The sequence below is a fragment of the Scophthalmus maximus genome, chromosome 12 (genome assembly GCF_022379125.1).
Source record: "Scophthalmus maximus strain ysfricsl-2021 chromosome 12, ASM2237912v1, whole genome shotgun sequence".
NCBI lineage: Eukaryota > Metazoa > Chordata > Actinopteri > Pleuronectiformes > Scophthalmidae > Scophthalmus > Scophthalmus maximus.
In genome coordinates this window covers 703,340-723,102 of record NC_061526.1, presented here as the reverse complement: position 1 = coordinate 723,102, position 19,763 = coordinate 703,340, and the positions used below count along the sequence as shown (strand labels likewise).

The 19,763-nt window shown below is 40.7% G+C and overlaps 1 protein-coding gene and 1 long non-coding RNA gene across 3 annotated transcripts in view; one reads left to right on the top strand and one right to left on the bottom strand.

The window, feature by feature from the left end:
• Positions 1 to 1,060: 1,060 nt before the first annotated feature.
• Positions 1,061 to 7,046, bottom strand: LOC118291830. Its single transcript, XR_004786768.2, has 2 exons — positions 2,705 to 7,046; positions 1,061 to 2,578 (listed from the first exon to the last, which is right to left on the bottom strand). It is a non-coding gene; the product is annotated as an uncharacterized LOC118291830 (long non-coding RNA).
• Positions 7,047 to 17,584: 10,538 nt separating this feature from the next.
• large1 (LARGE xylosyl- and glucuronyltransferase 1) overlaps positions 17,585 to 19,763 on the top strand; it is a 129,540-nt gene continuing 127,361 nt past the window's right edge. For both annotated transcript variants that reach the window (XM_035616618.2, XM_035616617.2), the window contains exon 1: positions 17,585 to 18,165. The gene's annotated coding sequence lies outside the window, so the exon portion shown is untranslated. The remainder of the gene's footprint in view (positions 18,166 to 19,763) is intronic.

The window sequence follows — 19,763 nt, the reverse complement described above, 5'->3', positions numbered from 1 at the left end:
TACTCTCTTATTGGTAATTAGCAAAATAACTGATTGTGTTGGTGCAGAGAGCTGCGGTTTGTAGCCTTCCATTCAATCAGCAAAGATGACGGAGCACATGATGTCGTCATGACAACAGCATGTTATCTGCCATTCACTATATCTGCCTGCCTTAACCTCTCCTGTCGTTGCCTTTCCCTGCAGCTGTTGGCCCCGGCCCTGCGCCTGCCGTTCCCCAATCATCACCAGCCGCTCTAACATAATAACAACATTATTTACCATTTGCATTTCATGATTCACAAGGCTCCAATATCCAATATATTGCTGCATACTTTGTCTAATTCAGTGCCATCAGCTTGTCTCAATATTAGCCCCATGCACTGGGCTTGTGAGCAATTGGGAGAAATCATTCTTAGGTGACCATAGCAAATAACGGGCAAAGCAGATTTTTAACAGCGAGCTAAACCCTTGCAAATTCCTTCATTAAACTTTCTTGGTGTCCAGACATTCCTCCTCTGGTTTCACCTCTGAGGTTTCGTACAGTCATTCCATATGATTTGTTACTATGTGGTGGCCCCTAGAAGAAACTTTCTCTCTGGTTACTTTCTCTCCATGAAAAATATTAAAACTTAATAAAGGGTTAGTTTAGATCTCATAAGAACGAATAGGTCTTATGAGTTTTGCAAAATAGTCTAATGTTGCTGCTGAACGGGGCCACCGTAACCTTCTGAACCAATGCCATCTGACCTAATTGACTCTAACATATGCACAATAATGAGTATGTATGTAAGTATGAGTAATGTCCAGTATAATTCATCATATCCATTAACAAGACCTTTGAATAAAAGAAGAGATACGTCCTGGTGTCCTACTGTATTAGGCTAAATGTGCCAACCATTCAGGGTAACGTCCACTGTTTGCTTGCAGTCAGGGACGTTTGTTGCATGTCCTGTCATCTCTCTGCTGTCAGCTGTCCAGAAAATGTATAGAACAACCCAAAAAATAAATATAAATACACATCATGAGGAACAACATTTCACTGTAGCCTTATAAAATGTGGAAACCACAACGAGACCAAAAGTCTTTTTGCACAAAATATTTTATTATATTATATTTCAAGAAACATTGTCATGCTCCATTGCATTAAATTGTGTTAGTCATAGAATTTGACAAGTGAGGGCTTTTATTTGAGACTGACCTTTATTCAGGTATGAGGTTTTTTAAGCTTATATAAAGTCTCCCTCTTTTCAAATTTGTTCCATTTATACTTTAATAACGCTAAGGGACATTCAATAGACAGGACTTTTTTTTAAAATCGTGACAACTGAAGCTGAAGAGGCTGACATATTCTGACCCTTATGGGTCGAACTGTGTAGCACCTATAGCACGTGTTGTTAATCCCTTCATCCCTGGTAAATGCCCACATCTACAGGCCCAAAGTTTGTAACGCAGGTCATGAAATTTGTCATCTCTGTCAAAGAGAACCCTGATGACATCACTGTTACATAATCAGGGTTATTTTGTTAGACTTGACAAAGCAGAGACACAGTTGACATTGTATATCATTATTCATCATCATGACTGATCTGCATGTGTTCCGTTTTCAGATCTGTCTCCAGATTCTTTGCTCGGAGGCTTTTTGTTGTGAAACATCTTCAAACAAAAATACCATTTATTGTGAAACAGAGAGAAATAATAATAAAAGGCAATGATGACACCCGTCCGAGGGGAAATAGGGTTGCAACAGTTAAAAAATTACAAACAAACATCATGAATACAACATTAAAAACAAATATCACTGATGAAAGGGACAAAAAATAGTACAATACAGGATGACTATATAAGGAGACAAAGATCAGGCCTTAAGACATGACAGTCTGAACTTGATTCACCGCAATAACTTTGTCCGCCAGATTAAAGTTTCCTTTCCTATTATGCTGAATTCATCACATTACTTGTTCTGTGTTTGCAGCATCCCGATTATTTCCTGCGGCAAGAAATGGAGGCAGACAAAATAAAGAACGAAACAAAATACAAAGAAACCATGTACGTAGTAAACGGAGGTGAAAGTAATGATGTACATGTAACTCATTTATGTATGTCGTATATTGGAAAAGTTGGGCTATAACCCAATAAATCTCCTCTGGGCAGTATGAGCTCAGTAGGCTCAACACAAAACCTCACGACCAACAAAACCAAATGCTTTTTGAGTTCTTTACAACTTTTCCTAAGCCATGTAAAAGCTTCAACCTACGTAAAGGGAAGTACTTGAAATGTACATTAACCTTGTCAAAAAGAGGAGGCTATTTTCTATTATTGTGACTAGTTTGGGGGTTTTCCATCTTGGAAATGAAATCAGTTCATGTCAGGCTGGCAAATGGTTCAGGACTTAAAATACAGATACAGAGCAGGACGCAAGGATAAGTTAAAAATAAGAATCAAAGGGATATTTACTTACAAAGATCTGCGTATAAGTGAATGAACGAAGAATGTACAAAAAATAAAGAGGCTAACAGACCCAAACCTATCAAACCAAATGGCACAGGAAATCACGAAGGGAAAGGGGAATTCCAGAGTCTAGTGCTGGGGAACTGAGAGTCTGTTTTGGGGTAATCCATGGGAGCAGGTCAGAGTGAAGGAATGTGGAAAGATGGGGCAGGCATTGAAAAAATCTTCAAGACACAAAGTTCAAGACTGGCAAAAGGGTTTGGACGAAGCACATTACCAAGAGGTAAGGTCACATTCTGGTACGGAAGTGGTGATCATTCCGGAGATTATATACAGTAGCAGGTGATTGGTGGGAGGGGCAGGAACCGGTAGTCAGGCCCGGCCAGCAGCACAATCTAAACTGAGAGAGCAAAGGAGGGGACAAGCAGCACACACATTCCATCCTGCATATGACGAGTGGACCATAAACAGAGCCAGGTATCCACAATCCCAACAGAATCACCTTTATAGTCCATAAAATGCCTCCCAGTCCTCTATCACTGACCACAAAGCCTCGTCCTGTTCCTTGCTGCACAACACTAAAAGAATTAGCTTTTGTCTGTGCATCATATTAGCTGCTGCGATTTTCCTTTGGCCCAATTCTTCACAGATCACATCAGCACCGTGTGAGTTAGCGCACGCAGACACTGATGTGACACCGATCTGCAGATGGCGAGTGATAAGCGTAAAAACACCTCTGAACAACTCGAAATGATGTATAACAAAAGAATTAAGCGCCATTTAACATGTATTAGCCCTGTGTGATCCTGACCCGAGGGGGTGTGGTGGGCTTATGAGGCCGTAGCCCAGTGGAGTCCTGCAGTATATCAGCAGGCACACTCCAGCTTTATTGCTGACTCAGTGCCCCAGCTCTACTGACTTCACAACTCTTCCTCTGCCTCCCCCTCCCGGGTTTGTGTATCTCCTTTTGTTGCCCTGTTAGCAGCATTGGTCATTTTGTCTATGCAACAATTTGGTCAAGAAAAAAACAAAACCTCATAATTCTTCATTCTGATTTAACGTCTGACCTATCCTCTAAGGGAAGAGAAATACTTGCTTTTAACTACGTATGGCTGCCCTGCGCATCATGCACAACAGTGCATCAGTTGTAAATATCTAAGTATTATATAATATTTCATGTGCACATCAACCATGTGTGACTTCACAAACTCTTTACATTTTAGACACCCCATGAGGTTTCCTTCAGCATCAAGACAAACTCAATAGGAAGAACATTTTCATTTTCTTACCCTAAATGGCTGTCTTTATTAATTCATCACCCCTCACGTCAGATGCACTTAACTCCACAGACTTGTCATGAAGTGCTTGTTTAAGCTGATATTTGCTAGTGTGGTCTCTCTCTGATTAGTCCATATACTTTAATCACACCCTTTGCATTCTCTGGAGGCTGGTTTGCTAAGAGTTTTACAATTTTAACAAATAATACTTTGAAGATAGCAATAGAACAAACTGATGTTGTTAGTGAGGATGGGGGAGCAGAGCCTTTTTGGCCAGAGGTGAGCAGAGGCTTGGCGAGGAGGAACTGCTAGTGGCGACACATCTTTCTTTTGGAATATACTGCCACTGAGGTTGTGGCTGAGTTTATCAAGTTTTGGCTTAAAATCCATATTTTTTTCCCACTATGCTTTGGTCTGTTCAAATTTCACTGGCTGAGTGAACAACAGATTCTTGCTTTAATATCTAATCACATCAATTGCATTACTGTACATTAACTTCAGACATTTTTATATCTTTACTGTCTTGTGAGATTATTATTCTTACCTGTGGCATTGGGACCTCAGCCAGAGTGTGTGTGTATCTGCTTGTGTGTATCGTGAGGTATTTGTGTGTCTGATATTTGTTTTTAGCCTTTGATGTATGTTAAGACACTTTTCTCTTGAATTTTATTGATTTTGTAAGAAAAAATCGGGGGGTAGACGCCATTGTTCACCCACATAACACAAGTATCCACATTAAACTAAAAAAGAAAAAAAGGGGAAAACTGGAAAACAAATAGAGTGATTATTGGGTTGCTTGGTTGGTTGCTTGGTGAGAGGAGCGATACTAATCCCTCAATAATCGACAATCCCAATTTTTCACTTGAGGCTACCTGCTCCTGCTCATTTGTGGGAGAGTTTAACTCTCAAATATGTTACACAAAAGTAAAAAGAACGACTTGACACCACAGAGCTTCAGAAAATCAGGAGATGATTATATACAAAGACAACAGTCTTCTTTTTCTTTAATAGGGTGAAGAAGGTGTTAACTCTTCATCCAAAACTAACCTTTGATGTTTCCTTCAAAGCCAGGGTACAGTCATAATTCAATCCAAGCGGCTCATCGCTTCGCAAGAGAGTGAGGAGAGTAAAGCATTGCTCGATCGTCATGAGGATTTTCAGGGTTAGAGAGACCTGAGCCCCTGCCAGCCGGTGGTACAGCTCAGAGACCAGCGCCCTGCTGGGGCTTTGAAGGAGAGCACAACAGCTTTAAAGTAGCCTGCCACCGCTGATCCCACTGCAAGGACTTTCAGGTCATTGCCACATAGTCCACAGCTGGCGGAAACAAACACTCTCAAGCCTTGTGGAATCCTCCAGATAATGTTGATTTCACCTGTAAGAAGAGCCTTACATTTAACCTCCTCAAACTGCTGCTATGTATATTGGAAAAGTATGCAACTCGAGGAGAGTTAAGAAACAGAATATGGCTCAGATGCAACTTATCAAAGCTGGAAAGCTGGAGCTGACTCAACCTGACTGGTTCGAACTTCAACAAACTTCAGGCTGATTCAGTTTGACTCAATTTAAAAGGGAAACTAACAGGATGTTTGAAACTGATGAAGCAGCCCCTTGAGGCACAGACAACAAGGACAATTAATCATCAGTTGACTGTCAAGTTGCTCTGAGCTGCTGAACAAATGATTTGAATGGAGTGCCTTTCAGGCTCACGGTGTCTCAGACTCATCAATCCACATCTAACATCATGAAAAACTCAAAATCAACTTTTTGGTTGGTCTCAAAAATTGAACAAACTTGTTTTGTATTTACCCACACTGTTAAAAGGTTAAATTGCGTGAAACTAATCTGAAAAATCAGTTAGTTTTTTTGTCAAATCTGTTCATCATTTTAAATTTTTTTTTACACAACATCATACAGCATACAGTAACAATACAACCATTTGAAACCAGACAGTTCCCAGACACAGACCCCTATTCACAAACACACACTCAACTAGCACAAACAGACAGTTTATCAATTAAATTAAATTACATTTTCATTTAAATTAAATTAAAAATACAGTAAAAATAAATAGATAAATTACTAAACTAAAAACTGTTTGTTGCCTAAAACTTCCATCGCTGATGCTGCTCATAAATGGTTCCAGAAGGTGAAAAAGGTATTTTCGCTTTCCCTTAGCAATGTCAGCAGTCTTTCAAGACCAATACTATCTGAAAGTTCCTTTATCCACATTTGCAATGATGGAGCCTCCATACTTTTCCAGCACAATGCAATGGACTACATTAACAAAAGTTTACCGCTACTGTGACTGCTTCATTCAGAGTTTTGTCATGAGTCTACGCAGGAAAACTTCCAAACAGGACATTTTCAAAAACAGATGAAGAAGTACTCAGAGCACTGCTGTGTCCCACTTTGTTCAGCGTCATCGAAATTTAATGGCGTAATAAGTTTTTCACCGGTTTCCAACCCATCCCGACCAGAGAAGACAATGGCTGGTAAGACATACGCCGGGATCATTTCTCCGTCACCTCTCACATGAGGGGGTACACGCCACTTTGTTACCGGTCAGCTAACGAAACTGTGCCATTGTTGAACCTGACTGGAAACAGCTGAGCAGTACTAAGTAGAACCCAGACATGGTTGGGCAAGTAGCCCCTAACCCTCCTCGGTTGAAAAAGCCCAAAATCGTCTTTTTTGATGTTTGTATAAAGTTCTCTGGATATATACCACGCACACAAAGTTTGGCAGTGAACACAACAGGAAATGCATCTTATTATAAAGGTTCTCATAGCATTTGATCAGTTAATGCCGGCAACTTACTGTTTGTTTTGACGAGAAGCTCACATTTGCGCCATTCTGGGCAGGGCCTCTGTGCGATTCCATGGCCCTTTCAGAATATTTGAAGTTTGGCCTGGAACTTCAGTGTTTTTTTGGAGACTTTTTACAATATGTCCATGATGATAAATCCAACATTTAATGACTTTTATGATAATTTATCCCGTTTTCCAGGACGAAAAACTGCTACTTTTGTTAGCAGTCTACTAGACGTCCATTTTTGGATCTTTGAGGCTTTGTAACAGACTTTGTACCAATCAGACAATGTGATGTTGACTGGTTGAACATTTTGAAGAAAGACAAAGATTTTAAAATGATCAATCCTCCTGTTTACTCCTACTACTACTACTGACACAGTTTACTCCTCTGTGTCATTACAGAAAAGGAACTGCTTTGCAGAATGGCACAAGTTACTTTTTGGGTTGAAAAACCAAAGGACTTATTTGTAGAAAAATGTACATCACTTTCTATTTACATTAGTAAGAATGTTTTGGACCATTTTCTCTTTTAACCAAGATTGGAAGAACAGCTTTCAAAAGGGAAAAATCTTCATCCTTGATGTTTGGTGTGTCATTATAATACATTTCTGTGAGATTAAATTTCCGTTTTGTTTTTTCTTTTGTCTTTATTGTCATATAACTATTCATACATTCATGTGATATTACTGTATCTGCAGACCTATTCTGATAGCCTAGGTTGTCCTGAAAAACAGATGCATATAACTTGACTGTACATTAAGGTTTTACAAGCATTATTACACTAGGAGACGCGGCGGACCAAAGATATGAAAAAATGACTTAGACCTCAGAGTTAAAGGGACATTGATGTTAAACACTTCTGACAGACATTTTGTGACATCCCTCCAGAATTTTTTTATCTTTGGACACCCCTGTCCTGTCCCTGTAAAATCTGTTTAATCTGAAATTTACTTTTAGGGTTAAAATGTATATCCTGCATATATTTATCAAAACATCTCATGTGCAGAGGCAAAACCAAAATACAATACACCTGACTACACAACAACTACTTTGAATCCAAAGCATGATATGTGCCACAGAGCTTCATTGATGATCACAAACTATTAAATCACACACACACACACACACACACACACACACACAGACACAAACACACACACACACACACACACACACACACACACACACACACACACACACACACACACACACACACACAGACACACCGACCTAGTTACCCAACTCAGCAGAGCACCCAACTGATTTATTTGTGAACAAATGCCCCATTCTAACAGGACCCATGTGTTTTTGGAAATATTTTCAAAGCAAACTATATTTTTGAGAGGCGTTTTTAAAGATGCATGTCATCCAAAAAAGTGTTGGGGTTGTCGTTTGTGGGATTTGTTAGCTGTAAAGAAAATATAGAAAAAATATTAGCTTGATTTATTACATTAATTGTAATTTGTGATATTTAATTTGATTTACAGCCATTTATATCCTCCTGCGAGTTTCTGTTTCTTTAATGCAAAGTGCTGCCAGACATTATTCTGGAATTTAATGCAATCAACTAATGTTTTTTTTTTATTACTTCTCTTTTGTTCCAAACACATCTACCCGCTGTGGAAAGTTTTAGACAAGTTTCTGAGAATTAATAGTTACATTTACTAGTTACTTTATAGAAACAAATAGTTAATGAAATACTTTTTGAAGGAAATACAGTTGTGATCGGATTTCACCTCCCTTGTCCATATACAATTAAACAGGTACATAATTTCCATTTGCAAAGACCAAATGCAACATTGTTTAAAACCAGTGAGAGGCAACAATTCACCTGTGCTTAATATGCCAACTCGCAAATCCTCTGCTCACCACTGGCCACGGTTACTAACTCAACTGCTAAGCGTGGGACACTCGACCCAAAATTGCAGCTCATCAATGATTTCACTCAGCATTTTTATGTAGAAGGCCACTGGACCTGATCTTCAACCTCAGCTCCAGAATTTAATGGGAAAACTGTAGAAGATAGTAAAAGCTAGGAAGATATTGATTTTACTGTACTTCAATATAACCAAATAATACATTTTTAGTGGCAATGTGAGTTGAAAATTTGCTATATTACTGTATTAACTTAGTTCAGCTGACATTAGGTAAGGTGATAGATAAGAGGAGTGACTTGATAGAGGGAATGATTTCAGAGGCCAGAGTTCTAACAGATGTGAGAATCTCTTATCACTTCAGTCTCCAGAGTCCAGGTCCAGATTAGAGAAAGGGCAGACAGGGAGACAGGCATCCAAATACTTGAGTCCAGCCAAAATGTTTGGCTGAGTTGGGAAGGTATTGCCAAACAGGTCATTGATCCTAGCCACAGATAAAAACAGAGGTTAGTTTTCAGGGCTCATAGGTAAGGTAACAGATTTTCAGAAAGCAGAGCAGCCGGTCGAAGCACCTCTACCACAAAGTGGGTATGGTTGAATTGTGAAATTGGCTTAGGAAGTTTCCTAAATCTTGAAATGATCGAGAAGTATTTCATCTGCATGCATGATAAGAGCTGTTCCGATTCTCTAAATGCATAGAAAAGGTGCTTAAATGCTTCCTTTCCTATCCCCTTAGGGTAGACTGGAGCATCTTATGTGAAAGGAAAGGAGAAATAGAAGCCCCACAATTCATTGCGGCAGCAATATTTAACATGACGCGCAAAGTATAGATCTAAACGATTAAATCCAAAGTAGAAAAAGAAGGAGATGACTCAGAAGGGACGCACGTCATCATATAAGTTACCGTTGCCTATGAAGCATTTCCATCTTATGCCACACCATGGTAAAACACACTGAAAAATCCTGGATGAAGCCGACGCGTTATTTGTAGTCCTTTGTCTGAAAAAATTGTAGATTCACCACAGCAGACGCACGTCAATAATATCCGCCGTCGCATAATGGCGTAGTCAGTGCCAGCCCTGGCAATGTTGGCGATCTAGGCAGGATTTTTGATCGGCGCCCCCCACCCCCAAAGTGTTTACAGTAGCCTACATGACAACCCCCCCACCCCATTATTTGTCCAACACTAATTACAACTTGCAATGCAAGTAAGACATCTAAGATGTACAGTATATTATTATATACAAAACATAAAAATAGAAATGATGTATTAATTACACATAATAAATAATTCAAGAAACTGTTTTTAGAACTTTAAGAATAATTTCATAATTTATTGACTCGTCATGATAGCAGACAGTGTTCATCATTATCTCAGCTCTTAACTGACAGTTCAGGGGCAGTTTGTCTTTTTTTGTAATTAAAAGAATTCAGGGCTGAGCTAGAATTTGGACCCAAAATGCAGATGACCAGACTCAATGAAAGTTTTAACATATTTAATAGTTTAATAGTAAAAAGCAATATAGGGTGATGATGGAGGGTGGTGATGTTGAGCAGTTAGGTATAGAAGCAGGAGCAAGGCAGTGTGAGTTCGGCTATGGTTTCGTGTCTGAGTTCCAGGCTTGGGCTGAGTTCCAGGACTGCCTGCCTCAGAAACTGAGCAAAACAATCAGAGAAGGTAAAATCAGCTTCGGTAAAATCACCAAACAGGATCTAAACAAAGTCATATGAAATACTGTGTTTCTTCCACGGTCGAGACAAAACAATCTGGCGACGAGTCACAGCTTTAATTCAGAACATAACGAACTTGATCAGGAACCTGTGTGCAGCCCAGAGAGGAACTAAAGAAGACAATGCCCATTTTATGTTTGCGGCTCCCCCTATGGATGACGGCGGCCTTAGCATTTGCCTATACAGCCTATGCCAAGAGCCGGCCTTGGACGTAGTTTAGTGTAAGCGGAGTCGGATTCTCTGAGCAGCGCTGTCGGCTTTTCCTAAGTCCTGGCTGCTAATGCTTATGTATTTTACTATTTTATTTTCCACCACTGATTATAAGCCTATGCATACAACAGCTTAAGAACAACCACACAGCACAGTAAACACCGTGTAGTGTTGACTTGATGGTGCTTTGTTATGACGGATGATGTTATACATAATGTGACGACGTAGTTGATTTCCTACACATATGAGTATCAGGAAATCAAGAGCTCAGCACTGCTGCACTCAATGAATGGCCAATAACCCATCTAACCAGCTGATTGGTATACGTCCTGATGAGCCTATTTTCAATTAGTGGCCTATGAGGCGTACTAGAGTTACAGAGCATAATGGGAGATCACAGCTTACTGCTACCGCGTGGCTCAATTTATAGCAAAATCAAAGCGGGTTTCAGAGGAGGAGGGTACAACTGCGGAGGCTCACCATTGTGTTCAGAATATTATAAACTGAAGCATTTAGTAAACAGGACAACGTAACTATGTCCTGCATTTGTGCTCCACATATGCTCCATTATCATCTTTTTGATAATTATATTTATCGAGAAATTGTTTGTTTTCTGTTACAGAGCACATCTCCTTTTTTTGTCCCAGCTCTTTGAGAAAGGCTAACATGTCCCCATTCCACTTTGGCCTTTTAATGGATGATTGGGAGCAGGTGGAGGGCATGGACTCTTTATCACTACCAGGCTCTTCTTCACATCTACAGGATGAGGTTTCAGCAGCAGTCTGGTCATGGTTTGGCACCAAGCATGAGGCAACGAGCCTGGGTGGCTAAGTTGACGGCCACCACCCAAGTGCCTCATGCAAGGCATCAAATCATGACCACATAGCTGTTGTTGCCTCACCACTGTCCGTACCTCCCTTAACACCATGTACAACAGAATGTTATGGAAAAGATAGTTGGGTTTAGATTGGGCAGTGACCATCAACTCACGGTTCAAATATTGAAAAGTTAACAAAAGAGGATAACATTAAATCGTAAATTACACTCCCATATGGATTCCTGGGGTAGCCGATGTAAGCCTGTTTTAATTGGAGCCTACAACATAATATCCACAAAAAGCCCAAAACAGTCCCCCGGCCATGTGGTTTGCTTTACTTTGAATTTAATGTTGTCCCACTTTTTGGAGGTCTGCATGTCGGTCACCAGGCCCCATTTCCTTATCCAGCTGCCTGTAGCTCCAAATTAGCTTAATCAGTGAATAACATTAATCCACAAGTTTTTTCTCTGCCAGACAGATTTGGCTGCATTTGATCCAGTTTAAAAGTAGCTTTTAAAGCAATGGTTTCAGTATCTGTTACTAACTAACAACTAACTGTCAAAATGAAGATATAATGCAAACTCAGGAAAGATTAAGCTACAACATCACTTTGATCATTTTGAAAGAGCTGTATAATATTCAGAATTCGCCTGTAGGTTTAACAATTTGCAGATAATTGCTAAGCAGCAAACTTACATGATGATCTGCATCCCTCACCAGCCAATGTTCATTTGTTATTGTGAACGACAGAATGGTTTGTCACTAAATATAAACAGTGTTATGTCTTTTCTTTTTGTAAAGGATTGGACTGTTGTTGGCTAAAGAAGATTAGATATGAAGTATTGAAGCACCTTTCCTAAGCATTAAAATAATTTGACCATCTCTTATCATGGCTGCCACTTAAATACTTCCAAGTCATTTCACACATTTGGAAATCAGCCTAACCAAAAGAAAAGAAGACTCTTGGACCACATTTGAATCTTCATTTCATAATAATTTATTTTGTTCATTTCAGTGTAACCCAAAACAATTTTACAAAACAAACAATACATTTATATTCATACACAGTCCATGAATGAAAAAGGACCAGGAAGAAGAAAAATCCTATATTGCCTGCCCCTTCCATATGAAATACCCCTTTCTGATTTTTTTTTTTAGAAAATCAAAAACAAATCAATATACTTTCATACAGTAAGATTAATCAATAGCAATCATCAGAACTTTATAATTGATCCATACATACAGGAAGTTTCATTATTTGTTCTTTGTGAAAAAAAATAAAAATATTTAAGCAACATTATGAATCATTGTCCAGAGAATTCCACAGTTTCACTCCATGTACAGATATACAAATCTGCATTGATGTAGTGCGAGCATATGGACTTTTGAAATTGTATTTCAATCTGTGATCCTCATCATTTGATATAAACAGCTTATTTATATTTCAGGTAAAAGTCCATTTCTGGCTTCAAACATAATCAATAATATTTTCAAATTCAACTAAATCTTTAGGTTTCAACACTTGTGACTTAATAAACAGTTTGTCGGTATGTTCTCTTACATTGACCTTGTTTATGAGTCGTATTGCTTTTTTTTGTAACACGTACAAGGGTCTAATATTGATTTTATGTGTTTCCCCACACCTCTGTGCAATAACTAAAATATGGAAAAATAAGAGAAAAATACAAAATAAGAAGTGATGCAACATCTAAAGTGTCCGTTGTTTTGTACAGAACTGCAAAACTTTTGCTCAGTTTCCTTTTTATATATTCTATATGTGGTTTCCAAGTCAGTTTATTGTCCATTTTATTATTTTTAGTTTTATACCAGTTGAAAAATAATTCATTTTCATCAAACCACCTCTTAAGTTTCACCATTCCAGAAAAAAACATTATCTGTGACTGTTCCCAAATCATACCCAGAATTAATTGCTGTATCATCAGCGAATAGAAGGAATTTTGTTATACTGTATATTGGACACTACAATTTTCGTTAATATATGAAATAAAAAGTCTTGGGCCCAATACTGACCCTTGTAACATTCCTAATCTCAGATTTGTTGCCAGCAAACTGTACAAATCTTGAGTATGTACTTCCTCTCACGCAGAGTCTTCAGTGTGTCCCAGGACACATTAGGGTACACACTGCCAAAATAATGTGGCCATATGTGTACATAACACTATTGCAAGGGCTTGATTCTTGCTTAGCTAAATTTCTAAGTAACTTAGACTGGGTTTGCTGCAGCATTACCACACTGTGGCTGAATGATATGACAAAGACTAGATGGAAGGGCTGGACTTGTATATGTGCTGCTGCAGATGAGACACTGATTAGATAAGGTGGAGAACTGGGGGAAGCAGAGCATAACACACAGAGAGAGAGAGAGAGAGAGAGAGAAATATTTTTGTGGGGGATTTTTAAAACACAATGTTTATTAAGATTTACCAGAGAACATCACGGTCCTCTACAAATGAAATTAAAAAAAACACACACAACAACAACAACACAAAACAAAAAAATAACTGAAAAAACAGAATAAATCAGTTCATAAAAACAGAGTGAAAGATGAGCTCTCCCTCCTTCACTGAACACACAGTCGTGGTGAAACACCACTGGTTTAAAAACTCTTGTATGTCGTTCATCAGAGAGTGGAACCTGAAATCACTCTCACCCTGGCTAGGGTGAGAGTACAAGCCAGGGTGAGAGTACAAGCCAGGGTGAGAGTACGTGACACGTACATTTTTGTCAGCTCGCGTCCGGACTCATTCCCTATCTTGTCTTTCCTGCTTTTATAAATCAACAGTTTGGCCTGACCAACCACAAAATTCAGCAACTGCCACTTTTTAGCATCTTGTTTTCTGTAGCCAGCACCAAAAATAAAAACAGTCTCCGTAAACATTTCCCCACAGTCCAAAAATGTTAAAAAGAGGTTTCAGTCTGTGACAGTCCAGATAACAGTGAATGATGGTCTCTGTGTGTGGACAGAATTGACATGTGGAGGACACGGCGGGATTTATCTTGGACAGAAAGAGATTCACCGCCAGAGCCCCGTGGCGGATCCTCCACTGCAGGTCTCCTGCTTGTATAAGAGTCTCCACACCGGCTTGCTGTCCCGTGGTAGTCTTTCTTTCCACACCATGTCCTTCCTCCCACCCAGCGTCTTCCTGTGAGAACACAGTTTCTGTACAAACCTTTTCCAGTTTGCATGTGGAAATCAGCAGCAGTGTCCGGTGAGCCAGCGTGATGTATTAAAAAACCAATGTCCGGAAAAGGGTCCCCCGAGTTGGGGGCTCCGGTTCCATTACAATAGTCCTGCACGACTCCTTCTCCTCACTGTCCAGTCTGTTGTTCCACTCGTTCAGAATGGTCCTGGTGTGGCGGGCCGACCGCAGGCCCACCACACCCGGACAGCTGCTTTTAGACTACAGTTCCTGCAGAGATTTTTATTTGGGACTGATGATGTCGTACGAAACTGAGGGGAATCGTGGAGGCTGCTGGTCCTGGTTTCCAAAACACGGAGGCAGAGAGAGACAGAGAGAGAGAGAGAGAGAGAGAGAGAGAGAGAGAGAGAGAGAGAGAGAGAGAGAGAGATGATAAATGATACAAAAGGGAATAAGGGGACAACCCTGGGCACTAAAGGAGAAAGGGTTTTAAAGTTATCCAGCCCTATAATGAAGAAGAAGAAGAAGAAGAATAGAAGAAAATAAGAAGCAGCACAGCAGCAGGTTTTGGGCAGGAACATGGAGCCAATAGGAGGTTTACAGTCAGACTCCAGACTCTTCAGCTCCAAAAGGCAGAAATACAGAGCAACAGAAGAGGGGAGGGAGATAAAAAAGCACAAAACTACGGGGGAGAGAAAGAGATGAAAAGAGAGGACAGGAAGGAGAGAGCAGGGGAGAAGATAAGGAAAGAGAGGGGGGCGCACAGCCTAGATTCTCATGTGCTTGAGGGAGCAAATAAACTGAGTTACAGTGATGCAGTGGTTTTTCAGAAAGTTTTTTAACATGGACTACACAGAACTCTACCATTCAGACTATAGAGGTGATTCATCAAGACAATTGTAACAGCCACAAAGCCTGAAATAATAAAAAAACAGTGTACTAAGTAAAAGTTCCGGCATTAAGATGAGTTTTAAGGTTGAATTTGTAGCATCTCCAATGCGCTCAGTCTCCATGCTCCTCAAACCTTTTCCACAGCAAATGCCATTTTGACTTTAACTGTATCCATCTCCATGCAACTCATTTTAATCAGCTTTCTCTAGTAATCTCTGCTAACCAATAGAAGTCCCCTAACATTCAGTTCTCTTGGTCCTGGACTCGTCTTTCATGTGGTGACATTAAGCTCAGAAACATCTAGTGCTTATGGGAAATGTTGTTTATTAAAGGAATGTATGAATGAAGTTGTTTTCAAAAAATCGATCATACTTATCTAAACATTTGAACTTGACTGTTGAGTCATATTATATATAACAATTCACTGAACCATCTCGCGACTGAAAAACACCAATTGCAGCTTCAGCATCATTTTGCTTTTAAGTGATTTTGTGGAATTTGCAGAATCTGGGTTGTGGAGGCCTCCTCACTTTGCTGACAATCATTCCAGATTTGAAGAAAAACATTCACGTGAGAGACGTTTCTGGCATGATGGTACTTTTAATATCTTTAGCTATTATGTTATAGTTAGCTGCACTGCAATGGCCTCAACACCAGTAATTATATTTAACCACATCATCCTAATGGTGCGTTCATACCGGACGCGATGCAGAGTTTTGCGTTGATTTGTTTGCATGAGTTTCGCGAATAGAAAGGTTCGGTCGCTGGAACATTTGTGCTTATTTGCGTCATTTGCGCAAACATTTGCCTGTCCTTCTTTTCACTTTCTCCCACAAACCTCCTCTGAACAAACACACACAGACAGACACACACATAACCATAAACTGTTAAATGAAAAAGGGAAGACAGAGGAATGCTGATAGGAAAGCCACACAAAGAGGTTGTGCTAACGGGCTAAAGCTAGTGTCCAATTTCCTTTGATCACTTTCTGCCGAGCCCTCTCCTTCTTCACTCGGTCATGATACAAAAAGCAACCTGGTCGGGCTGCACACACACAGCAACAATAGTAAGCCTCCATTTCTGATACAATGACAGGCCGTCTGAAGACAGTGACGGAGGGAGGATCGCAACGCTCATTGGCTATCGCGCCAACATGTTATGCAAATATTTAGCTCAAGTTCAAATATTTCAACTTGAGCAACTGAAGCGACATTTGCGTCACCAGACTCAATGACGCAATATTCGCGTCTAGTTGTGTCACAAGACTCAATGACGCAAAATTCGCATCTAGCCGCGTCTTTGCATTGACTTTGTATTTAATCTACTCGCATGACTAACCATCGGTGGAACCATAGTCAGTGGCCAAATAATTAGCCTTCAGTACAGAACATGTAATGCTCACTGCACCAGTGACTGACCTGGGTAAAATGTCAAAAAAGTGTCTTGAAACTAAAAAAGGCATATGATCACACTAAATAATCTTTTTTTTCCTTCAAAATAACAGTAATAAAAGCAGTTTTTTAGGCTATTCAAAGTTTGATTTAAAAATGATTTAGGCCTACAATGGGATTCTGACCTGTCATTCAGAGTTTAGACTCAAAACAGTCATGGATTTCTTTGTCAATAAATAAATAAATATGAAACGTGAATGAACGGGAAACTGTTGAGGTTAACATTTGAATTCTGACCTGTGAATTTCTAATTTCATGGCCATCTTTCCATTGCCATTCATAAGATTTGCTAAATAATAATAAATAAACGATTTAACCTTTTTCCTTGAGTTTTATTTTTTGAACATTGGGCATACAAAAACATTTCATTGATTTTAACAGTGAAAAAAAATCATTATGTATTCTGTCATAATCTGACTCCCCCCCCCCCCCCCAACATTCATCTCAGAATCTTGAGAAAGAACCATTTCATACTTTTTATTTCATGTAGCCAACTATTCTTACCCTTCAAACGGTTTCATACTAGTGCCTGTCCAGATCGAGGCTCAGCCTGGCACAGTGGCCCCAAAGGCCCCAGGGTCATTCTGTGGAGTAATTTTGCGGTAATTTGATTTTACCGATTTGCTGGCTTCAGGGTGACTCGTGCTCTTGTACCAACTCTTGGGACTGTGTCTTGTTCATTCACCCCCTCCATACTTTGATATCTTTGACATTTCAGTAGATATTACGCACACATGGCGCATATTCTTGAATCAATGTTCATTTAAACAACCTGTAACTAAACTCTCCTGTAGCCTCGGAGCGGCCTGCCTCAGTCTGCTCAGGTGCTCGGTCCATCATCACTGAGTCCGGTCCAGACTCCGGTCCGTGACGATCCGCTCATCGTTATCCTCCGCCCCCCCCCTCTCTGAATGCAGCGCTGTGATTGGACGCGGGCTGCTTGTCAGGAAGAAAGAGCTGCTGTGTTGAGGCCGAACGCTCAGACACAACCAGGAGCAGGGCGACAGCGGAATACCTCTTGAGGAGATGTATACTTTCATGGACACTCTGAAGGCGTTTTCAACTAGCTGAGCGGCGGCGGAGCACCCTCGAGTCCTGCTGTGGAGGCCGCCGCGGTTCGGGTCCCCCCCCCCAACCTCGGTCCCTGTGTCGCTGCCTGCTGGTAGCAGTAATCCGGAGCCGCTGCTGGTAACTGCACTGATAGGAAGACTGAAGCTGCCGTGTGGCGACGCAGCCACAAACCTCTCCGAGATTTAAGTGTTTACCCACCCCCGAGGGAAACACAGCCACCCGGCTGTTGTTTGCCGGTAGCCGGTGGTAACTGCCGCCGCTGCTAGACGAGCGGACACGGCTCCAACTACATGGAACGAGTCAGCAGCGGACCGCCGTCTCGTTTTGCGCAAGAGGAGCTGTCCTGACCGAGCCGAGCGCACCGCTCTCCGTCCGCACGAGCAGCGCCGGGATTTATTTCACCGAGGCGTCCTGACAGCAGCAGTTTGGAGCCTCTTCGCATCAGGTAATGTGGAAGCCGCAGTTAATCGCGTCTGACTAGGCGGTGCGACCTTCCTTCACCAGTCCCCCCCCTTCCCCGACCCCCCCACAGTGTGGCTGCCTCACACCGCCTGTCCCCGCGATATTTCTGGCCACGAATTGTGTTGTTTGTTCACTTATCATAACCTTAAAAAAGTCCTTGTGTTCAAATCACCATCACACCCCTCCTCTCTCGACATATGTACGCGTGTGTGTGTGATGGGTCGGTGCGCAGGCTGTAATGCAGCAGACTTTATCTTCCAGCCTACGTAAATCAGGGCGAATAACGGTCCTTTAATTCCCAGTCAACGACACCGGCTAACGGATGGGGCAGAGGAGTGGCGGCGGGCGGGTTCGTTTGGTCAAAACCCCTCACCAGAGTTTCTCCTGCTGACGCAGTCTATGACTCTCCGTGTTTTATGAAATGTGGACAAGTCTGTGGTCCTGTTGTCTCTGATAAGTATGCTAATTCTCTTCCCTGTCCACTTCTTGCGCGTGCTGCGCTGCGAGCACACGCACCAGCCGCCGCGAGCCGAGAGGCAACAGTTGTACACAGACTGTAACACAGGGATTATCAATAATCTCATAAGTGATACCTGTTTTTCTACTCTTTTGTGCTTCCCCTTTAAGCAACTAATCATGTCGTGTAGTATTTATATGCAATGTATCCTGGTGTTGGACAGTTAAAGATGTGGCATTCATATTTAAATTCTAACTTTACCATAAACAGTAGTTTTAAATCGTGTTGTATCACAAATGTTTCCAGAAACCAACCTTGAGTTGTAAAATAACAAGTTAACTAAAGATAAGATTATGAACAATAGCCATAATCCTTTCCCCCTTTAAATCAACAGCCCATTCTGCATTATATTGCTGTCCTGTGAGAAGCCCGTAGCTGCACATACAGTCAGTTTACAGTCTGTAAAACAACAACTCTTGTGCCGATTAGTTAGTTTTTTGTTGATGCTCCAGGGGATGGACTAGTCATAGAGACATACTCCAACATCATAAACTACATGCAATTTATTATTATTATTATTATTATTATTATTATTATTATTATTATTATTATTACCATTATAAGTAATGGTGATTTAATCAGTTATTAATTCAAGCTGTTGGTCAGCGGTGGCCGACCAATAGAGGGCGCCTGTGTGCCGCCCCACCACTCGCCACGTGAGAATATGGTCAATATTATATCATTAAAAAATGTATCCTCAACTGTAAATTAAGAATGATCTACGTTGTCTAGAGATTGGTCAGATATTGACCCTCGTTATAAATTGTTCATGCGCATTTGCTCCTCTTGAATATAAGAGATAAGACTGGGTTGGGGAACCTTTTTCGTATCAAGGTCCATTTCAATTTCAATCCTTTGTAGCCTACACTGACATTTTGAACATGTAATACACTAGCTGTACTGCTTCTCTTAGACATGGACCCCGATGTCAGGTGATGATGATGATCATGATGCTTGCTTGCTCAAACAAATCTTTACCCTTGGGAGTACCATGCATGGCTGGCAAAGACAGTAATGTCTCCCTGGTTGGTCTGTATTTGTTACGTTGTTTAACCTTAGACCAG